Source organism: Protopterus annectens, chromosome 7.part0 (assembly GCF_019279795.1).
Source record: "Protopterus annectens isolate FY-2018-M chromosome 7.part0, PAN1.0, whole genome shotgun sequence".
Classification (NCBI taxonomy): Eukaryota; Metazoa; Chordata; order Ceratodontiformes; family Protopteridae; genus Protopterus; species Protopterus annectens.
In genome coordinates, this window is record NC_056739.1 from 1,745,671,875 (window position 1) to 1,745,687,932 (window position 16,058).

At 39.0% G+C, this 16,058-nt stretch overlaps 1 protein-coding gene across 2 annotated transcripts in view; it reads right to left on the reverse strand.

Annotated features, from left to right (window-relative positions):
* Nucleotides 1–16,058, reverse strand: part of SEMA4B (semaphorin 4B) — a 1,355,182-nt gene that overhangs the window by 172,936 nt on the left and 1,166,188 nt on the right. The gene's annotated exons all lie outside the window — the stretch shown is intronic.

The window sequence follows — 16,058 nt, forward strand, 5'->3', positions numbered from 1 at the left end:
CCTGGCATACAAACTGGCCATCTGCTCTCTGAGTGTAGGGATATAAAACTAATCAAGCTACCTAGCAGCAGGTTCCTTCTGAAACTGCTCTCGGGAAAACTGATACATGAAAGATGCAGTTTTATCTGTTAAACAAATAATTTAAATTCAAAATGATATCAACCCATTCTCAAACTTTAAATAGATAAGAAATCTGATCTGCTACCCTGGAGATGGATGTCTAGTGAGACAATTTTGTTTAGCAGGCACTGTGGGATATAGTGAATGCTTGGTTAAGGCACCAGACCCCCCCCCCCCCGAAAAAAATGTAAATATTTCAACAGTATAACTATAAACTAGGCATCAAACATTCAGATGCAACACTCCAGTTTTTTATTCAAGATTTAACAGTAGCAGATAAAAAATGTAAAACAACAGTATAATTATAAACTAGGCATCAAACATTCAGATGCAACACTCCAGTTTTTTATTCAAGATTTAACAGTAGCAGATAAAAAAAAACATATGAGTCTGTTATACTTGGTATTTAAACCAAAGATTGAAATAGTGAGATTTCCAAGATGGCTACAAACTGAACAGCAGCTTAAATTCAGTTCTCCCAGTGTGAAAACTGAAACTCAGAAATGAGAGCCAGTGAATTTGTCTTTCTGAGTAAATTTTATTTACTGGCTAGTAAGTGTACTGCCTGCATGCCAGCACTGAAGAAATTCAGACAGCCTGAAAGAAAATCAATCACAAAAAGGTAAGAAGAAAACACTGCCCGGAAGAATCCTGCAGCTGTTCACCAAAAAGCAGTTCAAGCTCCAGCTTTGGTGCAGGACATGACTTCCAGTAAGTCAAATGTGCTCAGAGCTGATTAAAAAAGCACTGAAGAAGTATATCAACTCGAATAACAAAAGGCAAAAAGTAGAAGATGCTTTTAACAGATATTCATGTGAGCTGATAAAACTGCAAAAAATCAGAGGTGGAAATGAAGAAGAGGCTGTCTGAGTGTGAGACTGCTCAAGAAGAGACATTTTAAAAAATGGTATAATTAGAGGATAGAGCATGTAGGGAAAACTTGAGACGTTTTCTGTACCAGGATAACTGGAAGGAACAGACTATATTAATTTTATAAAAGCACAAATAAGCAACTGGACTGGTATTCCAGAGCAGGAGTTAATTGAAAGGGCACATTGTATGCATGCTCCAAAGCTGGCGATAAGCAGCCAAGATCTGTAATAGTAAAGATGCAATTCTATCATCAGAAAGAGCTGATTCTGACAAAACTGCAGCAGAAGGACAAAATAGTAAATGGAGACAGTAGAGTGTTTGTGGAAACTGATTACTAACTGTATATCAGGCATGAGATGGAGTCAAGAGAGTGGAACACCACAATTAATAAAAAAGCTTCTTACATGCATACTGAGCAACATAATTTGGGTAACCCACTTGCATATACCCCAGGATTTAAAGGATGGATGCTGTAGGGTTCCTTGATTCCTGGCATGTAACTTCCACAAAGTCAGAAGTTATCAGTGTACTTGGGGACAGCTGACAGAACAATTAAACCAAATCTTAATGAGCAAAATGGGACTTACAAGAATACCCTTTGGCTTCTCCACCTGCAGGATGAGGAAGATTGTCTGGATGACAGGAAAAAAGGAAGGGATGTAAAAATGATCTTCTCTCTCAACTCTCCAAAAGAAATGTAAAATGAGACAACCCCATCTCTGTGGCCTAGGAACAGAATTTGGGGGATTTGGGCTTCATACTTTGTTGAATAGGTTTATGTTTGAGAATATGTTTCTGAGAACAGAGTTTTGGATTTTCTATTCATAAGCTTGTTTTTCTTTTCACATTTTTGACCTTGCTGCCTGCTGATATTCAGACCCCTGTCAGCAATTGACCCATTTTTGCCCTCATCATTGAGGGAAAGAATCAACCACAAGTGGACATTATTTAGGCAGCAACCAGAGTTTTTCTTTCTGCAATTCTACATCTTTGTGCATGCTTGGCTATGAAAGGGGAAGAGGGCATGCAATGGGCTGTTCATGCTGGGTCTTCCCTCACTTCTGCAAGGGATGTTGCTGGCCAACAGTCCTGTCAACCATCCTTGAGGAATGGAAATGGTCTCCTCTCCTCTTGAGAAATTGCACCACCCGAGTGCCTACAACCCTCCCCTTCACCCAGGATGGGTGTGTGCCAACTTCATTCTCATTCCTTCCCTGCCTGGATTCCCCGGAGTTAAGGCTGCAAATCAAACCTCAGTCTCCCCTGATAACAGTCAGGGCTCCGTTCCTCAGTGCCATGGATCCAGGTCTCACAAGTTTCTGAACTGGGTGTGAGTCAAGAAATCTGTCAAAGAATTCTGAAGGCCTGAGAGATGCTGACCTAAAAGTAAATGCTTTTAATCATTTTCTTTTCCAGAAATGTAACAGCTTATCATCACAGGGATTAGCAGAAACTACCATTCTGTTTTCAGGTAAAAGGATTAACACTCTATTTTGAGTGTAGCTAACGCTACAGTCCCCTTTAGGAAAATAAGTAAGAAGAATCCTCAGATCTGCTCACAGCTCAAAGACTTTTAAGAGGAAATTCCAGTCTTCTCGTCTACCTGTAAATCCATAAGCCACCTGATGTCTGAAAATTCCCTGGGTTGGTTCCCCATTTGAAAAAGAACTCAGAAGTAGCAGCTACCTGAACTGGGAAGGATGAGAGAAAGGCGATGTTTTTCATAACAATTATAAAATACAAGCCCCATCTCAGTTTCATTTTGATTAGAAGGGAAGCATGAATTTCCTTGTCTAAAGTTCCACAGATATCTGAGGGACAACTGGGTGGCTCTTGTACATAACCTGGCTGAGAAATAGAATGGCAACACCTGTGTAAACCAGTGTCATTAGGACATCTAATTCTTGTGTGAGTGGAAAGCTTTTGACAAGAAAAAAAATTGAAGTACAACTAAGTGAATCTTTTATGGCAAGTGAAATAGTTCCATATTCTATCATATTATGGAGAATGCAACTTCCTTGGCCTATATTATAACCATTTTAATTCTAAGAATTTGAAATAAGGTTTTCTGACATCATATTTATTAATGCAGGAATAATGGCTGCCCATCTCAATGAACTTGTATAAATGAGAAATATGCACACTCATTAATTTATGGCCTCAAGCCTTTTTCATAAGAGATGCTCTTCTGCCACCCTTGTTTCATTCCACCTCTACTTTATACTGTAACTTAAGGTCACTATTGACTCAGGCCAATAGCTACTCTAGGAGATAAATTCCTGTCCACACTATTCATACAGTATTACACTAGAGTGCAAAGGTACACAAACTCAGATTACCCAACCTTTGTTACAAAAATGGCATTGAGGAAGTGCAGTTTAATCACCTGTTCTTCCTGTGAATGACTGTGCGAATCCCCCCCTCCACTTCCTTGGACCAAGCCCAGAGCAGCAAATCTACATTTATTCAAAGGCAGCTGATACATTTCTCCAGCATTTTGTAAGTATGCATAATACTGTCAAACACATCATTAACATATGAGTATGTCTTTAAATGGGTGTTAATGCTACTGGGCATAGTAAATAATGTGGCCTTGACTACTGGGCTGTTCAGTAAATGATCTTGAAGAGTAATCACCATATTTCATATAACATGGAGTCAGAATTAAAAATAAGTTATTTCATTATCTGCCCTCATTGAGCATTATAATTTTGTTTGCTTTAACTGATTATTTCAAAGTAGTTTCAGGTATGACTGCAGATATCAGGCTTAAACATATGTTACTCAGCCACGTGTAGCACAATGCCAGCTTTATTCACTGTTGTCATTGAAAACTTCTTGTTTTCAGTGACCCTTATTTCATTGTTGCTTCTCACATTTACATAACAAAAGTTTAACTTCCTGTTCTGTTTTATATTTTTTATAATTTTCTCAATAAATGATTATTCAGTCACAAATAGCGGCCACGGTGGTGCAGCGGTTAGCATTGCCGCCTCACAGCAAGAGGTTCTCCGGTTCGATTCTCGGCTGGGGTGCCTTCTGTGTGGAGTCTGCATGTCCTCCCTGTGGTCGCGTGGGTTTCCTCTGGATGCTCCGGTTTTCTCTCACATCCCAAAGACATGCAGTAGGTGGATTGGACACACTAAATTGGCCCTAGGTGTGAGTATGTGCATGTGTGTGCCTTCTGTGGAAGGTTGGGCACCTGGCTGGCAACTCAACACCGTAAAACTCCACTGCCAATCATGAGCGGACAGGTGATCTGCTGTGGCGACCCCTAACTGGGAAAAGCTGAAAGAAGAAGAAGATTAACTCATTTCCTCCAGTACAGCTCTTTTGAGTGTGTACCTTTATCTCCCAGTGGGTGCAGCTTGAGCCTTTAAAAAATGAAGTTATCACCTTACATTTCTAACAAATACTCATTGACAGACGTCAAATATCAATACAATTGTGTTTGTCTTCATGTAAGCTTCAAGATAAAATATTTTGATACCTAGTACATAGCATGATTTTGGAATTATTAGTGCAAATATGAACAAGCAATGTTTGATGCTTAAAGGCACAGTAGGAGGTAACTGCATAAATGACTGGAGGCGTACTTGGCTGTAATGAGTTAATAAATATTTGTAATATTCCTGTAGTGCATGGAGAGCAATGACTGTGTTTCAATAGCAGGAAAAAAACAAACCAGTTAAGTTCTTCAGTATCTTGAGACCGATCTTAACAATGGTTAATACCCCCCTAAATTCTGTTAAGATTGGGTGTCACGCTAAGAACTGGCAGTGCTGGCCAAAAAACAACAGTAGCAGAAGTCAAAACAATTTTTTTCTGCCCGCTGTCTATTGCTATGATTTGCTCCTGACTATTTCAAAATGTTTCACTGATGTGTCTAGCTGTCTGACAGCACTTGCTAAGTGCTTTACCACCTTTAAAAGCCAACAAAAAACACTTTGTTTTTTTTTTCCTGTAACAGGTTGTACATGGAGCAAATAAATCACCATGAACTACAAATAATTATGCTGAGATCTTCAATTATAACCCTAAATTATGAGTTCTTGAAAAGGATGCCATGATTCACCTCTTGAGCTTCGCTCGAGGTAAATTTCCTGGCATCCATGTCTCAGACACATAATAATGTGGCTATAATTGGAGACCGTATTATAATTCTTTGCATTATCCACTGCACCACCAATTCTTCACCTGGATTTGTTGTATGTTGGCTTGAAATGTCTACACACGTCGTTTAAGCTATCTATTTCATTCGAGCTTAAAGAAAACTTGTCAGAAAATCAGAATTTCTGGATTAAAAGATATGAACCATGTTTGACTGGGGCATGACCAAAAAGCAAGAGAAAATAGTGCGTGCAACACTCCTTCACTCTGCAGTAGTAGAAGCAGTGCAGGTATTTAACACGTTTAACATCAGAAAGGTAGAGCTAAACAAGATTTCTGTCTAGAAAGATACATTTCAAGCTTACTTGGACAAAAGGAATCTACCATATATAAAACATTTAGTTTTTATCAGAAATTAAGAGATTCAAGAATCAATAGATGCTAATGCGCTGACGAAGCACAGAGCACCAAACTGTGATGGTAGCTTGCATGATCATCTGACAACAGTCAGCACTGCATGCGGAATTACTCAGAAATGATAAAGGGAAAGGAAGATTGTAATGAAAACCTGATCTGACTGACACACGATAAAGAACTAGATGTGCCTGGAGTAAGTGAATTTTCAGATGTACATCTTAAAAGTATGCCTGAGAACCTAGAATTATGCAAAATGGTTAATAAAAATGAAAAGGACATCGCAATGAAGCCTAACACTGTCACATGTAATCAAATAAATAAAAATGAAAAAAAGGACAAAAAAGAGAGATGCATGGTATCCAACATGGCACCTAGTAATAAAATAAACAGTTAAAAATGATAACAAACGGAAGCATAGTAGTTACAGAAATGAGATAGCATGGTGCAAAATGTTTTGCTGTCAATTGCAGTCAGTACTAAAAGTCAAGATAAGAGCCACAAATATGATAATAGTGAAGAGCCAGTGAACCAAAATATTCACAGTAAGATAAATAAAAATCCATGTTTGTGAAGTTTGGCAGATTATTGTTGGGAAAACATTCATGATTAGAGAATGTATATCCAAGTCTGTTAAAAGTGCTCATAAGAACAGAAATGCGCTGCTTAAAAGTCGAGAAATATAATTTTCAAACAAGTACACATTCTGCTTTTTCTCAAATTGGTGATGACATCTTAGAGTGCTGCTACAACTTGTTTATAGGTTGGGACATCCTCAAGGAGAACATCATATTACAATTTTTAATGAGGCTATACCAGCTGCATGTATTCTATGATGACTTCCATTTGTGCTGAGGGGTAATAGAGAGCAGAAAATGAGATTCATAGAATTTATGGGAGTTACTGTTAAGGCAAAAGAACCAGAAGAATAGGTGAAATTCATTGCAATACTTAGGAAAATAACACAAACTGACAATATATAGAGAGCTTCAAGATTTAAGCTGATTATCAAAAGAGACATTATACATTTTAAATAAGTAAATAAGAAACAGTTGCTTGCTACTATGTCTAATGTTAAGTTCTTCTCTGTTCCTGAAACTAATCAGGGATTCTGGCAGATCAGGGTGGATGAAACTAGCTCAAAGCTTTTTACCTTTAATACTCCTTTACATACATACTGATTTCTAAGACTGCCTTTTGGAAACTCATCAGTTGCTGAAGAACACAAAAGATCAGCAGAGATAGGACTTGAAGGTCTGGAAGCTGACATCAGTGTAAATGGTCATCTTCATGTTTGTGGTTCTTCTAAGCAACTAAAAATACATGCATCTAATCAAACTGCTAGACACAATGAGGCAAAAGGCTTAAAGTTAAATAGATGTGTCACACCTCTGCATCAATAATAATATTCACCCATTCTCTTGCCTCATTTTGAACATGTCTACATGACTTCTGATTGACTCAAAGCAGATCAGGATAAGGCTAAAGCAACTACGTTGATACAAGACCTCAGGATATCTCATCTCTTTTATGATTCCTTGGTACAGTGCAACATCTTTCAAAGTTCATTCCAGTCTTATCAGCTATAACATTACATCTCCAGAAGCTACTAAGCATGACACTGCTTGATTTTTTTGCCTCTGAAACAAGACAGAATATTTGAAATTATTCAAAATTAGTCACATAAATTAATACACTGAAACACTCTAGACTAACAACATATTATTCCAGTCAATAAGAGTCAGCTACAGTTTTTCTACAAGCCAGAATACTAGTAGATAATAGAGCTTTGACTGATACTCAAACATGTTATTCTTTGAGTGCAAAGGAAATGTTAGGCATAGGTTTTGGTTGTCAGAAATTCCATGACTAGGCCTACTGGTGCCAAGAGTTTCTGTGAAATCAGATCATAAATCCCTTCAAAGTATATTCAAGAAGGCTCTTCACAAAGCCTAAACATGATTATAAAGAATGTAATTGTCTTTGCAGAAACATGCTCAAGTTCAGTAAAAATTAAAAGGATTGATCAAACTAACTAATACTCTGAGCAAACATACCTACAACAATGTAAAGAAGAGCTGAATAATCAAGTAAGCTCATTCAGTGCATCTACAGGAGAAACTCAGAAACACTGCATAGTTAAGTGTCTTGTTTATAGTTTACAAAAAGAAACTGTACTACATACAGGATGATGTTTGTTATCAGTTTATACCATAAACCTTCATTGCCATACTGCCACAAAATAAACACAATGAAAGGAGACCAGAGACTCCTTCATTACAAAGTAAAAAAACACTTTAGTGGACTAGTGAAACCAGCAGCAAACTAATTCGTAAGGAAATAACACCTAGGCCACAGTGACACAAACTGCTACAGTTCAGAAGTCATGGGTCACTGCCATGTTAGTACTCAGCAAGAGTTCAACTGTATTTAGTTACTGTAAGACATGCAGATAGGTCCATGCGTGAATGGGTGTGCCTTCTTTAAAGGGCAAATTGGCATTGTAAATAAATCCACTGTCAATCATTAGCAGACAGGAGTTACGCTGTGGCGACCCCTAACCGGGAAAAGCCAAAAGACAGTAGATTGCATGGATCTACATAAGTATTTCAAAATGTAAATACCCGAATAAGAATTGGTAAGGCACTTCATTCTGAAAGCATTGTTTGCCAAATGCTTACTTGTTCAGAATTAGGACTGTGAATGACAGCATTGTTAAGTATTGTAAAATGCAGAAATACTTCAGTTATGCAAGAAAATGAAATATTCCCTTCTTCTCATTGTTTGGTGACCTCAAAGTTGACTGCAGCAGTAAGCAATTCACATCCCATGTACAAGGAACGAGGTTCAATCCTGACCTCCAGTCAATGCATGTATAGAGTTTGTATGTTCTCTCTGGGTCTCTGTGGAGTTCGTCCCACCTCTCAAAAGCATGCTGAGTGTTTCCACTTCAGACTCCCCCAAGAATGGGGCTGTGGCAGTAGCACAGATTCTAGATCATGCCCTATGGGGGAGGAGTTGTACATACCAACCGCTTTGAGCATCAAATGTGATGTGGAGTATCCTCAAGATAGGGGAATGTGGGTCACAGACTGCACGTCATATCTGGGCTAGCCACTCAACTGTGTAAAAATTGGATCTAGATGATTCTGTTGTGTTAACTAATGTCATCAAAATGCATTTGGGCATGGTGATAAGCAGGTTGAGGACACAGCCTACACCAGGGACCCTTGCTAACAATGGGAAGGGTGTATGTGCCCCTATTGGCCAGTGTGGGCCTACCATAAAGTCCAGCAGCCCTGGGACAATAAGCTACTGTCTGGCCGGTGTCTAGTTGCCCAGCTTGGATTACCTGGAATAGCTCTGTTGAGTGAAATCTGGATGTAAAAGCAATAAACCTGCCAAACAAGAACTAAGAATTGCTACACTCAATAAAGGTTCACTGACAGGACACAACTTGGAAGTGGATAACATGATGGTAAAGAGGAGGCTGGTCATCCTACATATCCAGGAGGCAAGATGGAAGGGCAGTGCAGCAAAATCGTTTGGCTTGGGGTCCAGAGTATACTGCACTGGTGAAGGACAAGCTACAAAAGGTGTGGGAACTGTGCTGAGGGAGAGGCTTCAGAAAACAGTGAGGGATGTCATCAGAATTAGTGATAAAAATTAAGGCAATCAGACTACAGTGTAAAGATACGGCACTACTCATAATATCAGCCTATACCCCACAGCAGGGTTGCGATATTGAAGAAAAGAGAGCATTCAGACAGCAGTTACAAGAACTACTGTATAAAGCAGGACAACATGCATTGGTGTTGATAATGGGTGACCTGAATACACATACCAGGACAGACAGAACTGGATATGATGACTGCTTTGGTCCACATGGGTGGGGCAACAGAAATAAAGGAGAGACCATTCTAGACTTCTGTCTGCCAAATATCGTGATGGTGGCCAACACAGCAACAGTCACAAGATAGCTTGCAAGAGTGGCCAACATGCAACTCAATCAGACTTCCTCCTAGTAAGGAAAGGGCACTGGAGTAGGCTCACTGATTTCAAAGTCATCCCCACTGAAACAGTCGGCCCACAGCATAAACAGCAGGTTGCCACAATCAGCTGCACACAGTGGTCACAGAAGGCTCTAAGGTCAACAGAAACTAGGCTGAAGACCTGGAGGTTGACTGGAGGGAAAGCACAAACGTTCAAGGAAATACTCGGGGTCTAGCACCTCAGGAGGAAAGGAAACTGGTGGAATGGAAGAAGAACAGCAGCACCTCAAAACAGCATGTATGAGGACTACACGAACAGGTATGTGGCTGAGCCAGGTATGGAAATAATGTACATAAGGAAAGTGATGGAATGCAGAGGTCCAGGAAGTCAGCAAAAGAAAGAAGACATGTAGGAAAAGGTGGGAGATAGAAAAGATGGATCAGGCTAAGAAGGAATACTATCTGGCTAATGACAGAGACTAAGAGAGGAATTGCACCAGCATAAAAGAAGGCATTAGAGGCACTCAGCTTCTTGGTAGATGTCACAAAGAAACTCTATCAGATTGAAAGGCAAAGACACAATGATAAAGAAGATAGTCAGACACCCATCATAAGGGATGCCAGAAACAACCTGATCACCAGCCCACAGGAAATCAAAAGTAGATGGAAAGAGTACTTACAGCAGCTTCTGAATTAAGAAAATCCCACAGAAGCTGTACTGTCCCAGGCACAACCTATGATGAAAGAAGAGGAGGAGCCTACCCTAGAAGAAGTAAGAACAGCACTAAGGAAAATGAAGTCAGGGAAAGCAGCAGGCTCAGATGAGGTTAAACTGGTATGATCGAGATGTTGGGTGAGATTTGGAGAAATTGCTTTTGAGGGTACTCATAGCACTATGGAGAGAAAGGCGTATCCCTGATGAATGGAGAATAAGCATATTAATGTAAGTGTACAAGAATACGGGACATCTACAACTGTGGGTAGGACAGAGGTATCATACTCCTGTCACAGTGCATGAAAGTAATGGAGAGGGTTATTGATAAACAAATAGGCAGAGCAGTAGAAAGGGGAGATGGGAGATGAACAATTCAGATTCAGATCAAGATGCAGCACAACTGACCTGATGTTTGCAGTGAGACAGACAGTTTAACAGAAGATATTGATGAGGAAAGAGTCCAATTGGACATTCCTAGATGTGGAGAAAGCATATGACAAGGTCCCTAGAAAAGTGATCTGGGCAGTCCTGTGGTGGTTTGAAGTCCCAGAAACTTTGGTAGAATTAGTGCAGGCAATATACAAGGACCCAATAAAGCAAGTTCAAAGAGTGTTTCATCTCACAGAGGGGTTCCCAGTGGAGTAGGTGTGCACCAGGGTTCAGCTCTGAGCCCACTGCTGTTCATACTGGTGATGGACTACATTAGAAAACAGGTCAAAGGGGACATATCAACAAAGCTGCTGTATGCAGATGATGTGGCATTACAGACAGACTCTGAACAAGTGAAAGGTAATGCAAAACTGAAGGCACATGGGATGAAACTGGGTACAGATAAGACAGTTGTAATGGCAGCAAATGGGGGAAATCAGAAAAAGCTGAAAATTGACACAGATTGGTATATAGTGGAACAGTTTGACAGCTTCAAGTATCTGGGTAGGGTGGTTGAGGAGAAGGGAAGTTTGAGTGAGGAGGTCAATGCTAGAATCTGAGGGGCTGCAGCCAACTGGAACAGAGTGCTGAGGTAGTGTATAACAAAAGAATGCCCAAGAAGCTGAAAAGTAAAGTGTACAAAATGGTGGTGCGACCAGTACTACTGTTTGGTACAGAAACTTGGGCAGTAAAGATAGAGCAGATGAGGAAGCTAGAGGTGATGGAAATGAAGTGCCTGAGATAGTTGAAAGGATGTACACTGTGGGGCAGATGAAGAAATGAGAACATCATAGCAGAAGTCAAAGTAACGTCAATTGCAGAGAAGGTCAAACAGATTACTATGGTTTGGGCACATGTGCAGAATAGCAGAAAACAATCTTGTGAAGAAGATTTGGGACAGACAGGAAGAAGGTAAGAAAAAATGAGGGCATCCAGCAAAGAGATGGACGGGTTATGTGACAGAAAACCAACGATAGGCATGACTGATGAATGTAGGAAAGTGGGACTGAAGTTAGAGAGAGAGATGGTACAGCTGACAGGACATCCCGATCCCATGTAAAAAAATGGGAAAAAGAGGATTGATGATGGTGGCATATATAAACAAATGTCAATATATAAATAAATAAAAAAATACACATATATATATATATATATATATATATATATATATATATAAAAGAGAGAGAGATGCATACACACACACACACACACACACACACACACACACACACACACACACACACACACACACACACACACACACACACACACACATACACACACACACATGAACATATTACAATCAAAAAAACAACTATAGTAACTGCATACAGAAAATTAAAAAAATATTAGTCTGCTAATGGACTGTGAATTCTTATGACTGTACCATGCAAGATACAGTATAGCTTACTGTATACACTAAAGCTCTGTATAACACATGTGCAAGTTTTCTATTACTGACTTTTTTTATCAAGGTCCCAATACAAAGTTTCAGCACCTTAGTTAAACATGGTCCCTGCTGTGACCTCTGTTAGAGTGCATTTCACATTCCTTAACATTATTAGTCAAGCACCCAATGTTTTACTAGTGGTTTGGGCCCCCTAATTGTTTTAGAACTCATGATGAAAAGAAGCAAAATCTTAGATTTTCATTGCCAGTCATCAAAGCTGTTACCTTTTTTGCAAGAGAATCAAAGCCTCTTGATGTTTTTGAGTACACTTTCCTTTACAGAAAGGGAGCCTAAGGATATGAGGAGTTAATAAAGACAGCTGTAAGGTGTCTAGCAAATGCTGCACCAAAGCATCATATGGCACTCCACTGACAATGACAGCAGAACAATCTTCCACAAAGACTTACATCCAGAAAAGTAGAAAGTGGTTTGACAGGTACCCAAATGGACATGGAGAAAGGGAGCTAGAGTGTGAATCTTTTTTTATTTATGTCTGTGAAACCACATTACTGGTGTGCTCAAAAACACAGTAAAACATTGATGCTACTTCAACTGAGAGAGAAGTACATCTCTACAGGCGTAGTTTCAAAATATTTCCTGGAGCTTAAAAAGCCAAGCTTTCTTTGAATGACACTTCTTATGGATTGAATGTATTTCAGATTTATGTTCTTTCAACTCAACCTTTGGTTCTATTTCCTAGTTAAACAGTTAGAATTAAAAAAAGAAGGAACTCAAGCTTGATGCTGAAAATCATCTGGTAATGTGGAAAACCTTATAAACGAATATCTATGAAAGGCAATCCCAGAGGACACAGAAAGGCATCTTATGTCTGAAAGGCCAGATACCACCCTAAAAGCTGCACTTTCAGTAATAAAACCAGCTAATCTCCCTGAGAAAAGGAATTAAAGCAAAGGGTCTATTTATTACAACTGTTATGAAGAAGTGAGCTGGTCCAAGAAAAAAAAATGTTTGTTTTCTATATGCTGATCGACCTCCCTCCCTGTCTTACTAGACTGAGCCTATTTGTTCCCATTTATTGGGAATGCCCAGAAGGCAAAGGCATACCTCTCTACCGCTTAGAGCAAGAAATCTGGACAATGCCATAAATAAAAGTGGGACAAAGGCCCAAAAACAGGGAAAAATCTGAATACTGTTCTTACAAGCTTAGAAAGTTACTAGAACAACAGGGTTTGCATTAGCATGAATTAAGAGTATGAAGTCTGAAATTCAAATATCTGTCATTATTGTCTAACTTTAATCTTTAACGATTTGAAACTAATTTGCCAGCAAACCACAATTTTATGAAAAACAGACCAAAAATATGAGGCAAAAATCTGGATATTCTGCAAAAATCTGTATAGTTGACAGGTATGGGCAAAGGCCATCTGGAAGAGCCATCATGCATACAACCATTTAAGTAGTTTATGCCTTCATTGGCACTGGAGTTTCTATTAAGGTGCTAATCACTCTGGGCTAGATTTAATAAAGCCTACAGTAAGTGTACACTAAATGTACATTGTTCTGTGTGAACAGACAACACAGATGTAACACACACCTTCTTCCTCCTAATTTTAGTTTTCCTACTGATATTCTTGCAGCTTTAAACAGAGATTCATAAAAGTTACCACAAAGTGTACACTACATGTACATTTAGTGTAATTTTTCAGAGTGACTAGAAATCATAAAAAATATGATAATTTTATTGAATACATATTGTGTACACTTAGTGTATACTTAGTGTAGGTTTTATTGAATCTGGCCCTCTGCTGGGAAGAGAATGTGTGACCACATCATAGCAAGGCCTATCCAATGTGAGGGCATGTTTTTGTGCAACCACAATTGAAGGTTACCTCATTTACCGCTTACTGAGACAAATGCATACTTCAGAATTGCTTTGTGCTTCATCACACCTCCTCTGAGGGGTGAAGGCAGCTGATGACCAGGGCTGCCCCCTCCCCTCCAGGACAACCATATTCTTCATGTCAGCTCCAAAAGATGTCCAAGCCACCAAATGAACTTGTTTCACAATTGGGTTTTAAATTTCCATGTCAACAGAGCTGGCTACAAATGCTTAGACAATATATGTAGAAAAACAAGTATTCAGTAAGGATAAGCATTCACTCGATACACTGGAAAGTGTTCATTGATCAGTAACATACAAGTAATGTTTGTTAAATTGTAATATATATATCACACACACACACACACACACACACACACACACACACACACACACACACACACACACGCACGCACACACACACACACACAATTACTTCCTTCAAGTAAAAGAAATGTGTAAATTGCATTAATATATACATCATATGTACAAAGGATTTTTTAACAGATATAGTAAAAAAGGGATGATTTTGTGCCTTTATATACCATTAACATATTTTAAAATGTAATAATTCCTGACATAGCTGGAACATGTAACCCAGGTCAGTAAAGCACTGAGAGGAAGACAGTGGTCTGTCTTTCTGAACACGTGGAGAACGATGTGCCATGTGATTCGTGGACTTGCTAATCCAGTCCTGAAGTTAGAAGTGGAATGCAATTGCTTGTTCAGTGGCATATTACTCGCTTAAAAACTTTCTGACACTTAAGCTGCCTGACAGACATAAACTACGTTAGATGGGTATTTTATCAGAAATTAAAAGTCCTGAGAGTGGAAGGTATTACTGACTAGCAAACAAAAAGTAAATAGAAGCAATTCTAAAGAATTCAGGCTGACATCTTCCTCTCTAAACATCCCCAGACTTCCTGCCAGCCTGTCTTCCATTAGGTATCAGAGGAAGAGCCTGGGAGAGAAGCATGTCCATCTCCAGACAGCACAAGCCAGATTTTCAACACCTCTTTCTTTCACAAGGACCATCCTGACTGCTCAGGAGTTTATCTGGAACGGACTATAGAAAAACAAAAATGCAATCATAAAATAACTCATAAAAAAACAAAAACAAAAAAGTGATCACAAAATATTAAAGAAACAGCAAATTAACAGTAGTATAATACAATGAACCCTGGAAAATTAAGACAGTGGAACATGGGCTTATCCCTTCAGTAGTAGTTCTACATGATTATGATGCCTTCTTGACATTTTATTATTTCTACAGAGGCACCAACAAAACAAGAAGGATGCTGCAATTCTTTTATTTGGAAAGTCAGCATATCTTCTAAGAAATATACTTGTCTCTCCAAACTATTCTGCTGATGTTACAGAAGAGGTTTAGATCTCTAGACCAAGCATTTCTGATGCCGTTTGACTTTCTGACGTGCAGTAAATCTATCAGTAATGGGTTGGAGGATGCCTTGTATACCAGACACAGGTCATCTCTTAGGATACCTGGTACAGTGACAGGGCTTTGAGTCGGTCCATGTACGACATGCTGTTTAGGGATTGTGTCAACTCTTAGGGGCGTATTGTCAGTGTGGCAGTTTCCCGGGGTAGATGACATAACAAAGGGTACAATAATGCATTTTTAGCATTTAGTTTAAATCCATGACTTTGGCACCAGTTACTTACTTGGGACAAAACTTCATGGACCTTTATGAGTCAGGACTCAGATCATAAAAGCAAAGGTAGCTATAACATCAATATAAATATACACAGGGAGAGAGAAATAATTTAATATAGCCAATCAATTAGTACATGTTGCGGAGAAAGAAAGAAACCACAGTACCTGCAGAAAACCTAAAAAGACATGAGAAGCATACTTATTAACTGTGCAGATTTTCACAGAATGCCCAGATTTTTGCCTCATATTTTGGTTTGCTCATCATAAAATTTGTGGTTTTCTGTCAAATCACTGAAGACTGTTGTCCCTACATAATGACTGACATTTGAGTTTCAGACTTCATATCCTTTAGAAAATGCTTATTAACACAAATCATGTTATTCTAGCAACTTTCTAAGTTTGTGAGAGCAATATTTAAAGTCTATCTCTATTTTTGGGCT